The 9,688-nt window shown below is 39.5% G+C and overlaps 1 pseudogene; it reads right to left on the bottom strand.

Moving 5' to 3' along the window:
* Positions 1 to 1,006: 1,006 nt before the first annotated feature.
* LOC114624141 lies at positions 1,007 to 2,647 on the bottom strand (annotated as a pseudogene).
* Between the last annotated feature and the right edge of the window lie 7,041 nt (positions 2,648 to 9,688).

Below are 9,688 nucleotides of genomic sequence, written 5' to 3'. Positions count from 1 at the left end.
GCGTTTCTCCAACCCCAAGCAAAGCAATAATCTAGATTTTTATTTTTCCAAAATAGAAAAACCTACAGGAAGTATAGTAAGCACAGAGTCAAGGTTTGTTTCTACAGTTGACAAAGCAAAAATGGAAACTGTAACACCCATAGTGGAGGTTGCACAAAGTAAAACAGCAATGAAATTTATTTCAAATCTGGACTTTACAAATCTGTCAATAATTTCCATTCTTCTTTTTCTACCTAGGTTAGCTTGCTGTGGTCTTTTTACTAGAACTGGAAGAAATTCTGTCAGAAACAGAACCTGAATCTGTTATAATAAGATGCATTTGATGCCAGGAAATGTACAATCTTGCAACTATCTATGAAGTTGAGACATTTGTGAGAAAACAATGATGCTTTGTAAATGTTACTCACAAAGAAGTTTCTAGGAAGCTTGCCTAAATATGTGGATATTGGTGTCTCAGGATCTGTCTTTCCCTTATCTGTTCAGACTGGTTGTCTATTACCCAGCTGCAAGCCTTAACTGTCTTCTTCATTATTCCTTACTGGATCATTTTAATCCATGTATCCCTTTTCACCATAACAGCAATGTCTGTTTTCACCATAACAGCAATGACAATAAAAGTTTTCTTGGTTATATAATGGTATACCTAGAATGTGTTATTTTCTTTACCTACTATGGCCACACTATGCATATGTTTCGGATAGAACATATGAATATAAAGTAACTAGTCAATATTTTAGTATTTTTGTGTGTGTGTGTCAACTCTGGAGATTTGGGAAAGCAGTCTCTTTCCACATTCCAGAGGGTCACAGCCTAGGACAGCTGGAATCTTTATTCTGCTAATGGACAAAATGGTAGCCCAGCAGTACCAAGGAGATGGGCTGTCCAAAGCTGCTTCCTCAAAGTACAGTCTGTCCAGATAGCGAGCACCATAATGTGCCCACAGAGTGGGAAGCCCACTCCATCCAGGCCAGAATGCCCAACTCAGTGTCCTCAGGCTCAGGCAACCTCAAGAAGGCTTTGCTGGAGGTTTAGGTTTCTTTCCCCTGTGCTTGAAGTCATGCAGTGGGTACTGGGTCTTCACCTTCGTAGCCTTCCTAGAGAAGGGCATCTTTCTCTGCTTCTTCTGAGGATGCACAAGGCCACGAAGAGCAGCAGGAACCAAGCAGTCAGGTACATTGCCCAAATGAGGCTTTACCACCACCGGGTGCAAGGGCAGATCATGGCGTAGGAGCTGAAGGTCTCTAGGGTTGTCTTCAAAGTATGTCTTGAGCTTCTCTGAGTGTAGAAGCTCCTCCTTGATCTCCTTCAATCTCGCGTCTCGAATGGGCTGCTTAGTTACTGAGTGCATGGCATCCCTGCAGCCATGGCGAAAGCTTTCAATCTCTTCCATCTGGAACTGGTAGGGAAGCAGGCTGGGGGCCTCACCCTCTCTACTGAGAAGTTCCTCAATCTTTCCCAAGGAAAACTGTTCTGTAGGCAGCACAAAGGTCAGAACTATCCCGGGGTTGTTGGCTCGGGCTGTCCTGCCTGCTCAATGGACATAGGCTTCTGCAGTGGGAGGAAGGTCAAAGTTGAGGAAAGCAGACACATGGTGGAAGTCTATGCCCCGGGCCACGCCCGACTCTGGATCAGAGGCCTTGTCTCCTTTGGACCCACGGCCTCGCCACTTGCCTTTGACTTGGGGTCCCAAGATTTCAGCATCTGTCACTACGACGCAATCATACAAGCCTTGGTTGAACTGTGAGATGGTGTATCACCTGGAGCACAGTGGGAGTTCTCCATTGAGCATGCAGGAAGGAATGCTGAACTGTTCTAGGAAAAGGTGGAGCCGGTAACCCGTCTCCAGAGTGTTGAAGAAGATCAAGGCTTTGCCCCGAATCAGTGACAGCTTGAGCAGGGCATACAGCAGCAAGAACTTGTCTTCTTCAGTCTCACAGACCACCTGAAACTGCTGAAGCTGGTCTGGCCCCTGCAGCTGGGACTCCTGTAACTTGAGGGTGACTGGGTTATGTAGCACCAGCTCCTTCAGAGTTTGTACATCCTCATTGAAAGTGGCCGACATGAGAAAAGCCTGGTAAATCCGAGGCACGTAACAGAGAAGACTCTTGAGTTCATCCTCAAAGCCAAAGGAAAAAAGAAGGTCAGCTTCGTCTACCACCAGCAGCTCCAGAGAGTCCAGGAGTTTAAAGTTGTTCTGCTGCAAGTGGTTTAATATTTGGGATGGGGTCCCCAACACCACATCTGGCTTCTCCAACAACACAGATCTTTGAGAAGCTGAGTCTTCAGCACCTGAGACATTAGCCACTCGCACATCCCGAGCACAGTAGGAGGCCAGCTGCTGGATCATGGACTGGGTCTGCCCTGCCAGCTCCTTAGTAGGAACAATGACAAGGCCTCTTACAGCTTGTTCCATTATAGGACCTGTCGCCTTCTTGTGGAGAAGCAACTGCAGCATCGGAATAGCATAAGCTGCAGTCTTCCAGGAGCCCGTGAGGGCGCGGGCCAGGAGGTCCTTCCCCTCCAGCACCAGAGGTATGGCCTTTTCCTGGATCAGCATATGTCGCGACCAGCCCAAGTCAGTGACAGCCTGCAGGAGCCGGGGATTTGGCCCCATGTGTTCAAAACCCAGCGACTCTTGGTCCTCCATGGCGTGACTCCACACTGACAGTGCCTATTGTAGTATTCTTAATGCTGTATTATATCTCTATTTTCTCCTTCTTTCCTTTTTTCTTTCATTCCTTCTTTCATCTATGTAAGCGTACAAAACATGCCTACAAAAGGTCACATTAACAAAATATTTCTACATTTCTTAAATAAGGGAAATAAATTTTAAAAGCACTTGCTATAATCTAATAATATTGTTAAATAATAATAATGTTAAATCATAAGGTAAAGCTCAACTATGAATGTAGTATTTAAACAAAATCATGCAATTCTGAACCATCATTTCATATCATAACATACCATATCATTTCTATTCAGAAAAAGACTGTTAATGATACAGAAGATGTAAATATCATTTTATAAGAATGATGCAGTCCTGGAGCCCTTAAGAAAATCTCAAAATCAGAAACAACTTAAAATCAATGGAAAGAAGAGCGAGTGAGTATTTTATTTTTGGGTAAGTAAGTTTATTTTGGGGTAGAAAGAAAGAATTCAGCCAGAATCACACTGTATTATGATGCCTCCTAGAACTACATAGAAAAATTTAACGTCTTAATTTGTATATATTGAGGTCTAGAGTTGATACTGTGGTCTGGAAACTATTGCAACATTGGATGTTCCATTCCAATGGCCACATTTCATTCTGAATGGCATACCTCTGTCTCTATAGATAGACCAGAACTCAAAGTAGTAAGTATAAATAAGAAATGACAATGGACTGCTTTTGGTAAAGAGAAAGTGTTCAGTCATAGCAAATGAAAAAATTAAACTTATGAGCATGTAGTACCCCATGGAAGCAGTTGTCATAAAAATATATAAAATGAACAGAGAAGCTCTAACAGGAATGTTATTGTCAGGGACTAGAATCCCACCCACAGTCGGAATCTGAGAGTTCACAATAGATAATGTAAATCCTTAGTCAAATAAGGTGTAGCATTATGTATTTATATTAAGTGAGTGGCATGGATTACAATGAAGCACACACCCAGCCCATCACACACACACACACTGTAAAATCTAAAAGATTATAATGTTTTTGCTAACTGACATAAATCTATAAAATATTTTAGAATGTCTGTGGCAGCCAGTATTGTTGTTATATGTTTGAAGGCATTTCCAATATCATCCCTGAAGAAAAAAAATAAATATCTATTTAGATAGATTCAAATTCTAATAAAATAATTTTTATCATTAATAGATGTGTATTTCTTCAAAATTGATCACTCAAATCATGATTCCTCTTAATTTATAACAAAAGACTGAAGTGAAGTATTTGTCAGTATTATTTCTATCATTTTATATTTTGGTTCATGTCTTAGGATTTCTCTTGCTTAGATTAAACATTGTAACCCAAGCAATCTAGGGATGAAAAGACTTATTTTTTGCTTGTATGTTTCATTCCATTACTGAAGACAGTCACTGCGAGAACTAAGATAGTGCAGGAACATGGAGGCAGGAGCTGCTTATTGACGAGATCCATAAGCCCATGTGTGCATGTGTGGTTCCCAGAAAAGTATTGGATCATCCCACACCAGTCATCAGTTGAGAAAATGTCCTACAAGTGTGCCTAATAGCACAACTTTAAGAAGCATTTTCTTAATTCAGGTTCCTATTTCTGACAGAATTCTAAATGTAACTTTTATTCACCAAATATAATTTTGTCTCACAGGCTTAAATGGTGAATAAGCTCACCCTTATTAGTTCTTTATATACTCCGGCTAGCTGGTTCAACTCAGCTCTTCTGGCTCAAAACTTCTCTCTGTGATGACTGATTCAAACGGGCTTCTTACTGAATGCCTCTGCTTGGAAAAACTGCCCATGAATTCCATAAACTAAACTGCCCTCACTTTGACTTAATCTAACATGCCAAGGACCAGCCTTGCCTTGAGGAGGAGTTCTGAGAGAAGGAGTGTCTCAGAGCAGCCAAAAGAATGACATGAAGTCAAATCATGGATCCAAGCTGACGACCTGTGTTCTGCTTTCTAAGACAACTCTCTGTTCGTGCCCAGCTTGCTTGTGTGTGTGTGTGTGTGTGTGTGTGTGATTGTGTGTCTATGTGTGTCTGTGATTCTGTGTCTATGTGTGTGTTTGTGTGTCTGTCCCTCTGTCTGTTTCATCTCTCTGTCTCTGTCTGTGTTTGTGTCTCTGTCTGTTCTCCAAGCAGTTCTCTCTTTTTGTTTTAAAAAAAATTCTCTGGATAGCTCATTGCCTGCAGAACACAAGTCCAATCTTTTTATTTTACACATCAATCCAATCATTTAATCCAGTTTTCCTCTTAATTATTTTATGAATTAGCATTCCCTAACTCTACTCCTTTGATCTTTAAGAGACAGCAAGCATACTTTTTCTTTCTTTACATTGCAAAAGAGTTGAGAGATCTATTTGCCTATGTTAAGTGAAAGGTTTTCACTTGCAGCTTGTAACAGATCACAGCAGACCAAATGGTTCCACAAGGGGAGGTTTATTAAGAGAGGGAGAGCGGGAGTAGAGAGAGAAGTAGAGGAGTAAAGGCCAGCCATAACCACTTGGAGAGAGGGGGAAGGGAAGGAGGGAAGGGTGAGGACAGTGAACCTGCTGGCACGGGGTCAAGGGACTGAGAGAGAGAGGAGGGGCCAAGCAGCCCCCTTTATAGTGGGCAGGCCTACCTGGCTTTGCCAGGTAACTGTGGGGAGGAGCATACCTGGCTGTTGCCAAGTGACTGTGGAGGTGGAGTTTAATACTAAAATTAAGAGGATGAGCCAGTTGGGATGGACCCTGCCTTGAAATTACCATTTTTACCACAACTGGGCCTAACTTCACTGTGTCCCAGGCTGACTTTGAACTCAGGAATTTGCATGTGTATCTTTCTGACAAGTTGGCTCATAGTATAGCTAGCTGCCTTTGTTCCTTTAGATTCATAAGACCCCACATAATTCATACTAAATCTTTATATTTTGCATATTTGAGAAATTATATATTTTCAAACTCATGTATCTAGAGCTCTCTCCCATAGCCTTAAGGTCTCTCTTGGGGATCCCAGTGTTTACCATTTTGCTGAGACATAGCCAGAAATTCAACTCCTGGGCTCCTGCTGTCTCTAATTCTCATGGAGTCCTTAACACTAACAGAGAGGAATATGGAAATATGTACATTATTACATAAACAAACCTTATCCCCAACAAAGTCTTTAACACTTGTGGAGGCTCACAACAGGGCACTATCCCAGGGGCAAGACCCATGTTACTCTGTCCCCTCCAGGGCCACATTGGGCTCAGCACTGACTTGCTTCTTTAATGAAGTATTAAATCTTCACTTTCATGCATTCATTTACAAGAAATTTTTGCTGGCAGTCTAACTTTGTAACATGAAGATAATGCACTTGGTATTTATCTGAAGTACATTGGGTTGTTTAAACTGTTAAAAATTGGTTTTGTCTTCTAAAAATTATGGTTACACTGTTAGAACTTGGTTTTGTCTTCTGAAAATTATAATTATGCTCTATGATCTCACTCTCTAAAAACATACTTCATTTTAATGTTGCAAACCAACTTTATAAAACATTTAAATACATAAAGCTATGGATGTTGTATATTTTATGAAATATTTCATTATAATGTCTTACTATATTACGGTTACAGTAAAAGAAGAAATTTTAACGATGCCAATAATGGATATCATAACAAAAGGGCTTCAGTTTAGGAAACGCAGCTATTGATTAGAACAATATAATATCAATTAGGTATACATTCCTGAGGTTTTTTTCATCTGTTGTAGCTTCATCTTTTTCTTTCCATCAGCTATGTTGCTCAGTAAATTATGGTAATTATATCAGGAATAAAAATTATGGAATTTTTAATTTAAAAAATTTTAGAAGTTTACAGTATTCAAAAGGGAAAGAATTTTGACTCTTGAAATCTATGCCCTCTTTTCTTTCAGTTAGTCTAAGCTCCAGCACGGCTCCATCAAGGTTCCAGCAAGGCCCCAGCCGTCCCCTCCTTTCATCCCCAAACACTACCCAAAGTTCCAATGTCTTTCCATAGTCCTCCCCCAATCGTGGTCAGGTTGTCACAGGAATACCTCACTATGCTGGTACCAATTTGTCTTAGTCATGGTTTCTATTCCTGCACAAGCATCATGACCAAGAAACAAGTTGGGAAGTAAAAGGTTTATTCAACTTACACTTCCACATTGCTGTTTTTCATCAAAGAAAGTCAGGACAGGAACTCACGCAGGGCAGAAACTTGGAGGCAAGAGCTGATACATAGGCTATGGAGGGATGCTGCTTACTGGCTTGCTTTCCCTGGCTTGCTCAGCTTGCTTTCATATAGAACCCAGCAGTACCAGCACAGGAATGGCACCACCCACAGTGGGCTGGGCCCTCTTCCCTTGACCACTAATTGAGAAAATCCCTTACAGCTCTATCTCATGGAGGCATTTCCTCAAGGGAGGTCCCTTTCACTGTGCTAACTCCAGGTTTGTATCAAATTGACACACAAAACGAGCCAGTAAAATTCCCAGTACCTAAAGGGACATTTTATCTGAAACTCTGGTGACCATACCTATCATGATCCTAGAGGAATTTTCTACCAAGAAACACAACACAGTAAGACTCTGCTAAGAATTAGATCATAAGACAGAAAGAAGAAACAAAATGCCCATCCACAGAAGACACAATTAGATATCAGCACCTAGAATTATAACCACATTAAACCCAGATACCTACATGCCAATCAATAACACACTAGAAAATGTGTCTCAGATAAGCTCAGCAATGCAACCCCAGTAGGTTGTGTGTATTGCAACCATAGCCGAAGCACAGAGAAAAAGACCTTGTAATAACTTTTAGGAATGTAAAACAGGTTGTTAATGTGGAAATAAATCCCCTAAAGAAACCTATGAAAACACAAGCAATGGAAAGAAATGAATAAAATAGTTCAAAACCTAAAAGTAGAAATGGAATCAATGAAGAAAACAGTAACTGATGGAAATGTAGAAAGGAAAGGTTTAGAAACCTGAACAGGCACATCAGAGGCAAGCCTCACCAAAGAATACAAGAGATAGAGGAGAGAATCTCAGATGCAAATAAATCATAGGAAAAAGGAATAATTAGTCAAGGAAAATGTTTAATATTGACAAATTCTAGATCAAAGAATCGAGGATATATGGGCCACTATATTTTAAAAAAAACAACAACAAATAGTAGAAATAGAGGAAAGAGAAGAAATTCAGTTGAAAGGCATAGAAAATTATTTGGACAAATCATAGAAGAAAATTTCCTAACTTAAAGAAGGAGATACATATCAGTGTCCAAAGCCATTATTAACACCAGATGGATTTGGTCAGAAAAAGAATTCTTGGAATATAATAATCAAAACATTAAAGGGACAGAATGAAGAGAGAAGCTTCAAGGAAAAAGAAACAAATAACATATAAAAGAAAACCTATTAGAATCGCACATGAATTCTCAATAAAGACTCTAAAAGGTACCAGGCCCTGGACAGATGTTCTAAAGACCCTAAGTGACCTGAGACACTAGCTCAAGCTAAGATATTTAGTAAGTCTTTTATTTACAATAGATGAAGAAATTAAGAAGTATCATAACATGATCAAACTTAAGAAATATCTACCTACAAATCCCACACCATAGAAGATGCTAAGAGAAAATCTCCAAACTTCGGATATTAATCACATCCAAGAAAACCAAAGGAAAAAAATAATTCTAGATCAAGTCACATCAAGTCACAGACATCATCACAACAAAATACCGGGAAACAACAAACACTGCTCATTGATTGAATGATGTCAATTCCCCAATTTAAAAAAATAAAAAATAAAACAAAGACTAACAGAGTAAGACGTGAAAACAGGATCCACCTTCTGCTGCATCCAAGAAACATTTCTTAACATCAGGATAAACATCACCTCAGGATAATGGGATAGAAAAAGATATTCCAGTTAAATGGACTTAAGAAATGAGCTTTTGCAGCCATTTCGATATTCAAAAAAAAAAATAGCCTTAACTCTATTTAAAAAGGTGAGATAGGCAAGGATACTACATATTTATCGAAGTAAAAATCAATCAAGAGGACACTGTAATACAGAAAATCTATTCACCAAACATTAAGGGCAACCACATTCATAAATGAAACACTAGTATGGTTCATATCACATATTGATCCTCGTATACTGATACTGGGTACTTCAATATCCTATTCTCACAAGTAGGCAGCTCATTTAGACAACGAAGAAACAGGTAAATTGTGGGGCTGCTATGAACAAATGAACATAATAGGCATTTACAGACCATTTTATCCAAATGAAAATGAATTAATCTTCTTTACACCTCATTTAGCTTTCTATAAAATTGACCACATTGGGTTAAAACTGGATATCAAAAGTAACAGAAAGCTTACAATCCAACGGGATCTAATCAATTCACTACCGAATTAAAAAAAAATGTGTGGAGGAAGAAATTAAATATATTCCAGTATTGAATAAAAATGAATGTGCAACATAACCAAACTTATGAGGCATGATGAAGATGTTTCTAAGAGGTAAGTCTACAGTGAAGTGCCTAAAATAAAAAACAAAAATAAAAGAAAATGATGGTGAGGACACTTACTAGTAACTTAACTGAGCTGATAGCCAACTCGCTGGCCACAGCAGGTGATGGCCTGACTGAGCTGAGAAAACAAGAAGCTGCCCAGGACATTGCGTGCCAGCTCTGCTGCTCTGGGAACATCACCTACCAGCCAGCAAGGTGGTCTGTGATCCTCCAGCTTCTCTAGTGAAGCCTCCCCTGCTTCACCTGCTCAGGCCAACAAGGCCATGGCCTCTGTCATTCTGAATGACATTTGCCTCCCACTCCACCCCAGAAAACACTGTGGAATTTAATGATTGGATCAAAGTGAAGGAAATAGAAGTAAAATCGCTTCAAAGAAAGAAAGAAAGAAAAAAGAAAGAAAGAAAGAAAGAAAGAAAGAAAGAAAGAAAGAAAGAAAAGAAAGAAGGAAGGAAGAAAGAGAGGAAGAAAGAAAGAAAAGAA

Source organism: Grammomys surdaster, unplaced genomic scaffold, assembly GCF_004785775.1.
Source record: "Grammomys surdaster isolate TR1022 unplaced genomic scaffold, NIH_TR_1.0 65, whole genome shotgun sequence".
Taxonomy (NCBI): domain Eukaryota; kingdom Metazoa; phylum Chordata; class Mammalia; order Rodentia; family Muridae; genus Grammomys; species Grammomys surdaster.
This window is presented reverse-complemented; position numbering and strand designations above follow the sequence as displayed.